Source organism: Microtus ochrogaster, unplaced genomic scaffold (genome assembly GCF_000317375.1).
Source record: "Microtus ochrogaster isolate Prairie Vole_2 unplaced genomic scaffold, MicOch1.0 UNK1, whole genome shotgun sequence".
In the NCBI taxonomy this organism is placed as follows: domain Eukaryota; kingdom Metazoa; phylum Chordata; class Mammalia; order Rodentia; family Cricetidae; genus Microtus; species Microtus ochrogaster.
Genome location: NW_004949099.1, coordinates 40,967,218 through 40,980,205, shown reverse-complemented (window position 1 = coordinate 40,980,205; position 12,988 = coordinate 40,967,218). Strand labels below are relative to the sequence as shown.

Sequence of the window (12,988 nt, the reverse complement as noted above, 5' to 3'; positions counted from 1 at the left end):
CATTGGGTGGTGCTGTCCACGTTCAGGGTGCATCTCCCCTCATCAGTCCATTGGGTGGTGCTGTCCACGTTCAGGGTGCATCTCCCCTCATCAGTTAAGCCTCTCTGGAAACGCCCTCAAAGACACACCCAGATAAGTGTCTCCTAGGTGATTATAAACCCAGCCGTACAGACAGTGAAGATTAAGCCTCCTTCACCCCTGAGGTCGGAGGTCATTCTCTCGTCCAGACACACTGAACTCACTGCTGTCTGATGGTCACCACTCTGTGATTCCCAAAGTCACTTCTAGTAGCCATGGCAGTGGATTTTCAGTCTCCTCTAAGAAAGTGAGACACGGACACACCTCATTCCCCACCCGCTCACTTTCTTATGTGCTGGGGATGGAGCCCAGAGCTTCACGAGTTCTGGACTTGCTGTTTAAGCCACTGAGCCACAACCCTGACCACACCTTCTCTGAAACACTCTCCATGGTGACCACTGGTATGGCCTGTGTTGGCTTAAATAAGAATGACCCCATAGGAACACACATTAGGATGCTTAGTCGGCAGAGTGGCACTATTTGAGAAAAGTTAGAAGCATTAGGAGGTGTGGCCTTGTTGAAGTAGGCATGACTTTGTTGGAGGAAATATGCCCCTGGGGGCGGGCTGTGAGGTTTCAAAAGCCAGTGCCGGCAGATCCAGTATCTGCTGACTACCTGCTCTCTTTACATCAAGATATGCAGGTCTCAGACACTGCTCCAGTGCCTGTCTATGTGCGGCCACGCTCCCTGCTGTGATGATAATGGACGAAGCCTCTGAAGCTATAAGCAAGCCCCCTAAATTAAATGCTTCTTTTTCTAAGAGTCGCCTTGGCCGTGGTGTCACTTCCTAGCAGTAGAACAGTGGCTAAGAACCGGCCTCATGGGTTTCATGATCCCGTTTGCTCTCACATCTTCTTGTTCATCTCCAATGAGCCTTGGTTGCCATGGTTTGAAGATGGCCCCAATGCTCGTGCATTAGAAGCTTAATCCTCAGTACAGCAGACAAGGACCAGACAAGAGCCTGTTAATGGTGTTCTCACAGGGCAGGCTAATTTTCTCCTGTGGCTTTGTTAGAAAACAAAACGGGGCTTCCTCTGGATCATCTCCTCTTACCCTCTGCCTGTGGCTTGAGAGGACATAGCATAAAGGCCGCCTCCAGAAGCCATCGCCGCACTCTTGAGCTTTCTGCCTTCCAGAATCATGGCTAAATACCTTTCTGTCCAGGGAAATTAAGGAACAGCTATCAGAGCCTGCTGAAACCCAGGCTCACCCAGGGCCAAAACTGTTTATGATAGCCATTCGTTTCTACTGCTACCCCTCTATCCCTTAGACGTCCTCTCAAAGGGACCCTCCACCTGCCTGTTCCTTGTTCATCTCTCATCCTCAGTCCCGTCCCAGCGCCTCGCTTTGCATCATGGGAATCTGCCCATTCCATTCCTTTCAGGCCCTGCCTCAGGCCTCTCCTCGCTTAGCATGGGGAAGTTATGTATATATCCATTTCCCCCGAGATTAGATAATTAGTCAATTAATTCGCCAGATGTCTAAGGTCTCCATATGTGTACACAGGCGGTAGGTGGTAGAGACTGAAAAGAATTAATGAGGCCGTCTCTGACCTCCAAACACTCAGAGCTGGGGGCAACAGGCAGAGTAATAGCACTTCAACGGAGTGTGTGAAGTTCAAGGCCAAGATGTACTTGCAAGGTGCTGAGGAGGGGGGTTTGGCAATGGTTTATGGGAGAAGGGGCTGGACAAGAATGCATACCAGGGGCAAGGCTTTGACCTAGATTTTAAAAGCAATAAGGATCTGTCTCCTCTGGTCCAGGGGTAGGAAGTTAAGTTAAACAAACTCACGTGGCCCTCAGAGTCCGGTGGAAGGAGCATTCATTTGAATGAGTTCTGAAAATACAGTCACCTGAAGGGACCGTCAGGCATATATATATGACATCCTGTGGTTCTGCTGGACGTAGCGGAGAGCCCACCAGTGGCTGCCAGCCAAGCCTAGTGTAACCACATCAGACCCTAGCAACTGTTCCAGGCCGGCATGTGTAGATCCAGCTAGGGAAGTGGAGGAAACTTGGGATGAGAAGTCAAAGCCCTGACCCCCACCCAGAGAAGCTGCTGCACAGCAGACTGAATTTTCACATTCCAAGCCTCAACCACACTTCAGAAAGCTCAGGGGCCTTGCCGAAGAGTGAGCACTCTTAACAAAGGCAGCCTAATTATAGTGACAATAGAGCTTATGCTTCCCCCATTCAGAGATATGCCTGTATTATAATTTCCCTGATTGTCTCCACTGGAAGGAGCTAAATGTCTTCAGAAAAAAAGGCTATTCCTTTCCTAGTCCAGGCTGGGCGGGGTTCAAGGCCCCATACCTGCAGGAGCTGCTTGCTTCTTTCTTCGGGTGAAGTTTGGGATGTGTGTGCTCCTGGACCCCAGGAGAGCGAAGGGACTGAGGGGAGTCCTCACTTCGTGGGATTACTAAAGAAAGGGACTCCTTATGGGGCCGCTTGGAAGTCCACTGACTCTCAGCAGGATGGGGTGGGCAAGCAGAAGCCCCGCTGTCAGGGGTTCCTTCTGTTCTGTACTGGCTGACAAGTGAACGGGATGTTATCCCTTTCTGTGCCTCAGTTTCTTTACCTGTACACGGCAAAGTTGGTGCTCTGGGAGTGTGTTCTTTAAATAACTTTTTCGGTAGACTTCAAATATAAAATCGTAAGTCAAGTGGAGCTCTGCTGGCGGAAGAGGGGTGTTGAGCGCCTCTCCAAGATATGCTTCTCCTGTTACTGTTTCCTCCTCTCCCACTTATCCCAAAGCTGAGACCACAGCACAACCTCACCTCTAGGTCCCTGAGTTCATGCCTTTTAATTCCCTAATGAATATGATAATTGCACAGTTGTCCAAGGTTAAAACTACCCCAGGAGCAGCACAAACTGAAGGGGACCTGTGAGGTCACCTGCGAAGCCTTCCATGTTGCAGACGGTCCAGCTGTTACTGCTTTCTCTGGGCCCCAGCCACACCCACCTTGCCTATTTTCATGGTGATAAAATCCACACAATATTAAATTTACCGCAGTGACAATTTTAACACATGCAATCCAGTACCGTTAAACACATTCATAATGTGTAGCTCTCACCTTCTTACATTTCTCGAACTTTCTCGTCACCTACGATGGAAACCCCATGCCCTGAAGTACTCCCTCTTCTCCCCCCCCCCCCCCCGCCACAGTCTTTGGAGTTCTCTGTTCCTGTCGTGATCTTCTTACTTTGACTATTTCCTATCCACAATGTTCCATGTTCCATGGTTTAAATCGCACCTTGCTTCTCTTACTGTAAAATTTTCAGGACACTTCTGAACAGGGACCCCCTGTGCTCAGCCCTCAATTAGGACCCCAGCAACAGAGGGTTAGGGATGGATGCTGGCCCAATTCCCCTTCCCAAATGTGCTCCTGAATGGACCCACACTGTTCCACAGCTTCCTGGACCCTGTCCTCAGCCGAGGGTGCTGAGTGGATTGACTCTTAGGACCTCAAGCTCTGAGTCCTTGTAACCACAGCTGTTGGGCATTGTTTCAGTTATTTCTGGGCTATTCTTTCAAGTGCAGTTTGCACCAAAGTATCAGAGGCAAGGTGTTCCTGTTGTCTGGCCAAACCCTGCAGCAGGTGTTAACATCTCTTAGAAAGTTACCAGACTCAATTCCCCCAGTTTCAGCACAGCAAGAAGAGGCCCCAGTTTCTGCATTCTGTGCACTATGGGGAGGAGAAGGGGCTGCCACTCAGGCTTTCATTATGTGTAGGCTCCTCCCTGCTTAAGGGTGCTTATAACTGCTGGCTGTGAATTAGATGGGCACACACTCCCTTCTGGGTGATGGGAATTGGACTAAGTGTCCCAATGATACAGAAACTCATTTTTCTTACCAGACAGGGGGTTTGTAAAATTTTTCATTTGCTTTCCAAATAGTGTCTGTATTATGTCTTGAATAAAGCACTATGGCTTTGTGGTGAACCTCAAGAGCATTCTTTCCTAGGAGCTGCACGCACACACACACATGCAGTTGTGTGGACAATGTCACTACTGATTGTCTGGGTTCTGAGGAATTCCGTAGAGCCAAAGGTTGGAAGGCTCCCCCACCTGACATTAAGGGCCACTGACAATCTTCTCCTTTTAGGGACATAGACAAACCTGCCCATTCCAAAGAGAAGAGCAATGTTTCAGGACCAGGACCAGACCTGGCAAGTTCAGGGATGCTGCCAGGGGCAGGGTTGCCTGTGCAGTCAGGGATACCAGGACTCCAGCTTCCTGATTCAGTGATGTCTCCCCACACCATAGATTTATTGGCCCATGTGTCTGTGTGTGCAAATGCAATAACAGTCTTGTGTGTAAATTTCAATTTGAGTGTTCACTTTGGGACTCAGATGTGAATCTTCTGGGCCTTAAGTCCAGAAGGTGACGTGAGTCTTTGAGGTGAGTGTGGAGGCTGCTAAGGCTCCTGGTCAATGAGCCATAGGTGTTCCATCTCAAGTCATTGCAAACATATTTTTTAGGGATTTGATAACCCCTAAGAAAAATATTTCAATCCCCTTACAGGTGAGCCAAGCACACAGATATGTAGGTGGAAGCTTCTGTCCCGCCTGGTCCCACAATAAACACACAGAAATTATATCATTTGCAATACTGTTTGGCCAATGGCTTAAGCGTATTTTTAGCTTGCTCTTATATCCTAAACTAGCCCATCTCCATTAATCTGTACACCACCACCAGGTCGTGGTCTACTGGCAAAGTTTCAGTGCATCTGTCTCCAGCGGCAGCTACATGGCTTCTCCTGACACTGCTTACTCTCTCCTCAATCAGCTTAAAACTTCCGCCTTGCCCTGCTCTGATAAGCAACTGGCCGAAGCAGATTTATTCATTAACCAATAAAAGCAACACATAGAAAGACTTCCCACACCACAGATGCTTGTCTTTTTAAAAGATATTTGACTTTTCTGGACAAGGAAATAACACATTCTCCTGGCCACTAGACAGTGCAATCACAGGCACCCTAACTCTTCCTCAAAGCAAATGACTTCAGAACACCCTGACTGTTGCCTATATCAATCCCCCAATCAAGTGCAGCCCACCGTCCCTGCATCATCACCACCCACTCTTCTAAGGTTTAGAGAGTTACCTGGATGTTTCAGGTGAAGAAGAAGCCCCCTGTTTAGTTTTCCATTTGCTACCTTGTAGGAGGTACTAACTGCTCAATGCTGGAGTTCAAATACAGCTTCTATACTCCCCTGAAATAATTCACATGCATAGAGTACATGCATGTGGGAAAATTGGCCTGTCCACTGGTGGAGAGATTCTATTCTTCTTCCATGGGAAGGACAGAGTCCTGCTTCCCATCCTCCAACAATGTAGCTTATGAATCATTTATATGACGATGTGTATGAGTATCCTTAGTATTGAATAAAGAAACATACCAAGAAAGTGAGAGTAACCCAGCAAGGCAATTTCTGCTAGTAAAAATAGCATGCTACGACTCAAACTAGGCTAGTCTGTGTACATGGCCAAGAGGCCCTCCGTCTTCTCCATAACTGTGGTGCTCTAAGTAGGAATGGCTTCCTTAGACTCACGTGTTTGAATGCTTGGCCCCTAGGGAGTGGTATTATTAGGAGGTGTATATTTGTTAGAGTAGGTGTGGCCTTGTTGGAGGAAGTTTGTCACTGTCTGGGCGGGCTTTCAGATCTGTTACCCAAGCTAGGCCTAGTGTGTCACTCACTTCCGCTGCCTGTGGATCAAGAGGTAGAACTCTCAGCTGCCTTTCCGGCACCATGTCTGCCTGCAGGCTGCTATGCTTCCCGCCATGACCATAATGGACTGAACTTCTGAACTGTAAGCCAGCCCCAATTAATGTTACCCTTTATAAGAGTTGCTGTGGTCATGGTGTCTCTTCACAGCAATAAAACCCAAACTAGGATTCTAGCACAGGTGGTCCATGTCACACCTTATTGGTCGGATCTTGAAGGTATAAGGAGTAACAGAGCTCAGAAATGTCTATTGGCTGGGCACATAGGCATACCACAAGATGAGAGAAATCTAGGCAGTGTTGGTCCTTGGTAGGCTACCCGTCTTTGTCAGAAACAATCTTTTCTTACAAGTATAATCATCATAGCTCTCAAAGTCAGTGCTTGTTTAGTTTGTGGGTTTTGTGTTTTTGTTTGCTTTTTGTCTTTAGAGACAAAATCTTCCTATGTAGCCCAAGCTGGCCTTGAATTTGCTTGCCTCATCAAGAGGGCCGGGATTCTAATCCATCTCACAGATTCCTCATCACCACGTCTGATATTTAAAGCGCCGCCATCATCCCCATTTCACAGATGGGGCCATGGCTTGCACACGGAATGGCCCATAGGCCCATGTGTTTGAACACTCGGTGCCCAGATGGTGGCACTGTTTGAAGGATCGTAGAACCTTTGGGGTGGGAAGAATGTAACAAGCGTGGGTCACTGGGGAACCTTTGAGGGTTACAGCCTAGTCCTACTTCGTGCCTGAGCTCTCGGCTTCCTGTCTGTGCTCCACTGCCAGGGACAGGAGAATTTGCTGCTGTCTTCATGGTCATGCTGGGCTATGCCCTTTGAAACATGAGTCAAAATGGACTCTTTCCCCTTAAGCCTTAGCTGTCAGGTAGTTTATCACAGTGATTAGAAAAGCTCTCCTCAGCCCTTTCTTCCTCCTCAGGAGCAGAAGGCTGAGTGCTGCTACCCACTGTGTCTGTGGAAGGATGTGGACTATAGTTGAATCGGTTTCATGCATCATTGCTGCTCTTTTGGTAAGGACAAAACACACCTATGACCTCTGGACTGTGGGATTTGGATGATCCCACGCACAACTTAAATGCTTCAGGGTTAGCCTTTTAAGTGAACATTGCATAGTGGAAAGATTGGTGGCAGAAGTTATGCTGGTCACTTAGTATCAATCTTCCTTTACGCAATGTCATTTAGTATTAGGGAATAATAACACGATGGGCCAAGAGAGAACAAGGAAGAAAGAAAAGGCATTCAGTTTCTGTGCTTTATTAGTGTCTCCTGCACAAGGGAACAGACATCTGTGTTCCCATGCTGCACTGCCTCCCCCAGACTATACAGCTGGTTCTGATGGGTGGATGAACTCTTCCCAAGACACATCTGCAATGATGCCTGCCACTCTTCCTGCAATGTCCATGCCACGAGCGTTTAATGGACACCTACTCTTTACATGATGGGACTAAAAAAAAATCATTCATCTGATCCCATCCCTAGCTGATGCTGAGGGAGGCTAGTTCAAAGCCAGGGAAGGGACAGAGATCTTCAAGTGCAGGAAGGCTGATTCTCATCTCAGAGGCAGCTCTGAGAGAGAAGCCTCATTGCACTATTTCAAGAACACTCAGTAACAGAGACTTTTACCTGTCAAATGAGTTTCACAGTCTGACAAAATTTTCTTCATTTTGACAAGCCTCAAACATACTGGACAATTTTTGCCTCCCCCCTCCCCCATTTTGTTTTCTTCTTTTTAAACATCCTTGAATCTGCTCTGTTAGTGAGTGGCTTAAATTGATTGTTTCAAATGAAAACAATATAACATAGAAAAGAGAACAAATAGTAAAATGAAAACAAGTTTTTTTTTAAACTAGAGAAACAAGTATCTTGTATGTATTAAAGTTGATTAACAAAGATATTTTAAAGCATGAAGTTCATGTTGACAAAGGAAGAAAGAGCTCCAAGGTTGGGGTAGGATTGAGAACACTGGAGAGGTCATCCCATGGCCTTGCCAAAACGGAGTCTGTTCACTGCTTCAGAACACAGCGGGGACCTGCCAGAGAGATTTGCCTCACATTTCCAGAACCCACTGCGATGTGGGAAGTCCTTCTGTATATGTGTTGCTTTTATTGGTTAATGAATAAAGCTGCTTTGGCCTATGACAGGACAGAATATAGCCAGGCTGAAAGAGATAAATATGGAGAGTAGGTGGAGTCAAAGAGATGCCATGTAGCTGCCGAAGGAGAAAGACACCAGGTCCTTACCAGTAAGCCACAGCCTCGTGGGGATAAATAGATAAAAAGAAATGGGTTAATTTAAGATGTAATAGTTAATTAATAAGAAGCCTGAGCTAATAGGTCAAGCAATGTTGCAATTAATATAGTTTCTGTGTGATTATTCGGGTCTGGGCAGTTAGGAATGAACGAGGAGTCTCTGCTTACACCTCTGTTATATTCCTAGTTCCTGGAGACCATAAGTCTTCAAGAGAGGTTGTGGGAAAAGGTAGGAGGAGGCTGCTGGAAGGCAGCTGTACCCCACAGGTGTGCTTGAGGAGTAGGCAGTGTCTTAGCTACTCTTCTATTGCTGTGAAGAGACACCATGGCCAAGGCAACTGAGAAAAGAAAGCATTTAGTTGGGGCCAGGCTACAGTTTTAGAGGGTTGGTCCATGGTCAACATGCAGTAAGCAGGAAGGTATGGTTGGTGCTGGAGTAGCAGCTGAGAGCTTTCTATCCTGATCCTTAGGCAGGGGGAGAGAGAGAGAGAGAGAGACAGAGAGAGACAGAGACAGGGACAGAGACAGAGACTGGGCCTAGTATGGGCTTTTGAAATCTCAAAGCCCACCTCCAGTGATATGAATCTTCTAACAAAGCCACAAGGCCACACGTCCTAACTGGGGACCAAGTGTTCAAACATATGGGGGCCATTCTCATTCAAATCACAACAGGCGACAGGGACCAGGGAAGATGCCCCAAGGGAGATGAAGACAGGTCTGTGCACAATTCACAGACCTCCATCTTTCCCACCTGAGCCACAATCTACAGCAGTCGCCTTCCTCATCCATGCCCTTGTGATCACAAAGCTGTCTTCCACCTACTCCGCTGTGGTCACCAGACACGTAGGAACCCAAGTCCTCCGCCACGCTTTCCCTCTGTCCTCAGCCATCCACACACCTCACTAGAAGAGATCATTTCTCAGATCTACAAATGAGAAAATTAAATAATTGCACAGTGGGGTCAGGGGACACACAGGTCACACAGGAGGAAGAGCAGAGCCAGGATGGGCCTGCCTCTATGTGCTCCAGATGTGCAGGTGTGCCTGTGTGTGTGTGTGTGTGTGTGTGTGTGTGTGTGTGTGTGTGATATGGTTTCCATCTCTTCTGTTTTTTTCATCTCTTCCTGGGAGTGAGGTTAAATAGCATCAACCAAAACTTAGAAGGAAGCAGCTGTGTCTCCATGGATTCCTTGGGATCCAGAAGTTCAAGGCTCATGGTAGACACTTGATGAATACATGGAATACATGTATACTATACAGGTCACCTCCCCAGTTTTATCTGCCTTGTGTATGGTGTTTTATCTGAACCTAGAAGCCCGTAAGGATCAACTAGACCAGGACCAGGTACAAGCAGCAAAGTTGGCAGCCCAATGGAATTCACAGAACATTCCAGTTCTCTTTGGTCAACTCCCCCTCTCTCAAACCACCCAGAATTAAATAATGTCACCCCGTTCTCCACTGCAAGCATGGCTAGTGTTCTCCCAAGGAAGAGGCTGCCTTGCTGGTAAGTCTATTCTGTTGGGGGCTGGGGTGGCGTTGGAGGTAGCAGTCACATTGTCACATGCCATTTTGATTTTAGGAAGAGTATGAGCGAGTGCTTTATCTCCAGGTGAGATTTGAGACACTAGGAAGCATGCTGATGTACCTGCAGGCCAGATTCCTTCCCACGGCTGGTTCTGAGTTCAGAAATGGCTCTCCCTCCACTGCCCACTGCTCAGAGAAAGTGATTATAAGTGGGCATCTAGTAGAGTTGGGGTGATCGGGACAGTGTGCCCAGGGAGCATGCTCAGGGAGGACAACGGCAGATACAGCCACCCTGAATGTGTAGCTCTCAAATATCTGTGAGTAGTTTAGCCACCTCATTGCTGTCCAGTGTTTCCTTTCCATCTCATGCCCATCCCACATGCCCCTCAATGCTGTATTGTGTGCAGAATTATTTTTGTATTGATTATGACTTAACATCCTAGGAACCAAAACCAAGCCTATGATGGATTCCATGACCAGTCCTGGTTTGTGGAATACCCGCTCTGTGGGGGAGGAAGTGTTTTGCCATGTAGTTCCTCTTTAAAGGCTTAATAGTGATAAATGGCTAGTTACAATTGTATGTTTTAACGTGGAGTTGGGACACACACCTGTAAGCCTCTGGTGCAGTGGTTTTCTAGCTTGTGTGGGAGGACTCCATCTTTAAAGAAAACCTTACCTGTAAGCTGACCTAGAACATACTGCAAACTCTGACTGTTTGTGCTATGTCTAGGGCTTGCCTCCCACACCCACAGGTCCAGAAAGGAAAACATGCCTGCACTCCCTGCACAGTTAACACCCAGAACACAGCACCTACTACGTTTTAGGAGGGGGAAGAGAAGAGGACAAAGATGGCCTCTGCTTTCTTCTCACTTACCCTACAGCAGACAGCAAAGGTCAGTTTAAAATGTGGCCACTGCTGTCAACGGGGCACACTGGGGTGTTGGTGTCTAGCTGGGAACTGGCTCTTTCAAATGGGACACCAAGAAAGGTCATAAGGGATGGGCTCACCCTGGAGCCAACATCAGAATGGTACTTGGACATGCCCTGATGTTGGCCAATGGGAAGGAGATCCATAGATCGAAATGACTTTTTCTAAAAGCCCAGACAATGCTTAACTCTGGGTTTCTAGGCCCCCATCCCCAGGGTTCTTTCCTTCACAAACATTAACTAAGTAGCCACCACATGAAAAGGTCTCTGTGACAGATGACGTTCAAGGGCCACAAGCCTCCTGACCATGTCTTGGTGTTGGGTACTCGCTGTCTGTGTATAAATGCTGAGCTGAAACTCCCCCATCCCCTTACACTGACCCAGGACTGGACTTGGTTCCGAAGTCCCTGTGCCACAGAAGGCAGAATTCCGCAGGGAATGACCAAAACCTGTGGGCTTGGGGAACAAACATCTTCACTTCCTACTTTCTGGGGAGCAAACTGTAGGGAGCTAAACAAGATGGCAGATCGAATCACCCACATTCTCCTGGAGGCAGAAGTAAGGCTCCCAGGGTATTTGAAGACCATTGAAGCCAGTTTCTTTTCTGTGCTGCCGAAGACATTGATACAGAAACTGTGGGAAGCCTGTCTGTAATTTCCACATTTCCAACTGAGAGTCCAGACGCCAGCTCCAGACAGACACCCCTCTGGTGCTGAGTGTAAGGGCTCCCTTTACCACCGCAGACCAAGCAGCTGCAGACCACCAGGGCTTTCTCAAGCCGCCAGCTGGCACCTGTGTGCCCAGCACCATCCCCTTGCCTAAAGCCCCATCCCAGGCATCCCCCCCCCATTGTTCCTCCAGCTATCTAGGAGACATGTAGGACCAGGGTTACTGGTTCCGCTGTGTACAATAAGCCATGGAACTCTGATAACCTTCCTGGGTAAAGAGCCTTGACACAGTCATGGCAGCTAAATTTTCTATTAAGTCACTTGCCGGGGCCTCTGGTTGCTTCTTCCTGTGCACTCGGAGGTCTAGACCGAGTTAAGATGCCCACCAGCCCTCCTCTCCCCTACTTTCCAGCTAGTTCATTTCTGTGAGCACTGTATAATCCACAGGAAACACATACATCCTAGAATCGTCTTCACTCCTGAGCACAGGAAGCAGTCAGCTGCAGACACAGGGCTCAGCACGTGCCCACAGGTGACAAGGCCTGCCAACTCAGAACTCCATATGCTCTAACGCCCAGCAGGGCGCTGAGGCCTGGTGGATAGCCCAGCCTGGGAAGACAGACTGGACTGCCTGGGAACAATCCCCCAGTGTCCTGGACTCAGCAGCTGCCAGCAGTTAGCAGACCCTGCTTTTCATGGGGTCCTGCAGCCTTGCCTCCGCTAACAAACAAGAGGCAACCCCTGGCATTTGGGGTGAACAAAGAGGGGGACATTTTCCGGAAGGACAGTTATGTACTGGGCATGCTGCGCGTGGCCCAGGCTCTATCAGAGGCCCAGCGAGAAGTTAATCATAATAATCCCCAGGCAGAAACGCAAGGCAGACGTTTAGAGTAGTACTGACCTCCCCCAACTACCTCTGCTGAGCATAGTGCGACACCTACACAAGCACCCACCACAGGTCCAGTGGCTTCCTGTCCCACCCTCACTCAAGGGCCACTTTCCTGCCCATCGAGTCCCTCTGGGGTCCTGTTGGGGATGGGCAGCTGAGCTGGGGGCGTCCTCTGGGGCATCCCCTTGGTACTTGGTGCCAGTCCCACCAGCGGCGTGCTGTCTCCTGCCGCCACCTGCACTTACCGGGCCACAACCGCTGGACTGGATGTAGGGAAGGATCGGGATCCTGGAGCGGTGACTGCTGCTGCCCTGGGCACAGCGGTCTGCCCAACCCCGCGCGCTCCCTGCCTCTCTTGCAGCCTGCCGGGCGCCCCTCTCGCAGACTGGCCAGCTGGGACGCGCCCACAGGCCCGGGGCGGGCGGGGACCGGCTGCTCTTTGTTTGGAGCTGGCTTTTTTATTTTTCTTTCTCCAGTTCAGAGCACACGGAGCTCTTGGTCCTGGCAATTGTGCAGAACTGGCCCCGAGAAACTTGTGGGGTGGGGGTGGGGCGGAGACGGAGAGGCGGCCATCCCAGACCCACCCACTCACTCTAGAATCCTCGTCTCGGACTTAGATTGGTCCTCATGAAGAGGAGGAAATCTCAGGCTCCGGAAAGAAGTAAATCCTTGAGGGGTTCCACGGGGTATCGAGACGAGCCTCTCACTTCTCTCCTTACTCCTGCGACACAAGAACCATCTCTCAAAGTCATGCGGACCATCGTTTTTACCGTGGAACCAAAGAAAAGCCAGATCCCTTCTTAGACTGGAACACAATGGAAGGGCAGACAGCAGAGGCCCAGTCTTTGCCAGTGGGTGAGGGAGCAGAGTTGCTGACCCCAGCTGCCCAGCAGCGGGGGAGCACCCTGGCGATCTACAGA

At 48.9% G+C, this 12,988-nt stretch overlaps 1 protein-coding gene across 1 annotated transcript in view; it reads right to left on the bottom strand.

Moving 5' to 3' along the window:
* Tspan11 (tetraspanin 11) overlaps positions 1-12,604 on the bottom strand; it is a 66,909-nt gene extending 54,305 nt beyond the window's left edge. Inside the window, exon 1 of the mRNA XM_005365277.3 lies at positions 12,314-12,604. The gene's annotated coding sequence lies outside the window, so the exon portion shown is untranslated. The remainder of the gene's footprint in view (positions 1-12,313) is intronic.
* Positions 12,605-12,988: the final 384 nt, after the last annotated feature.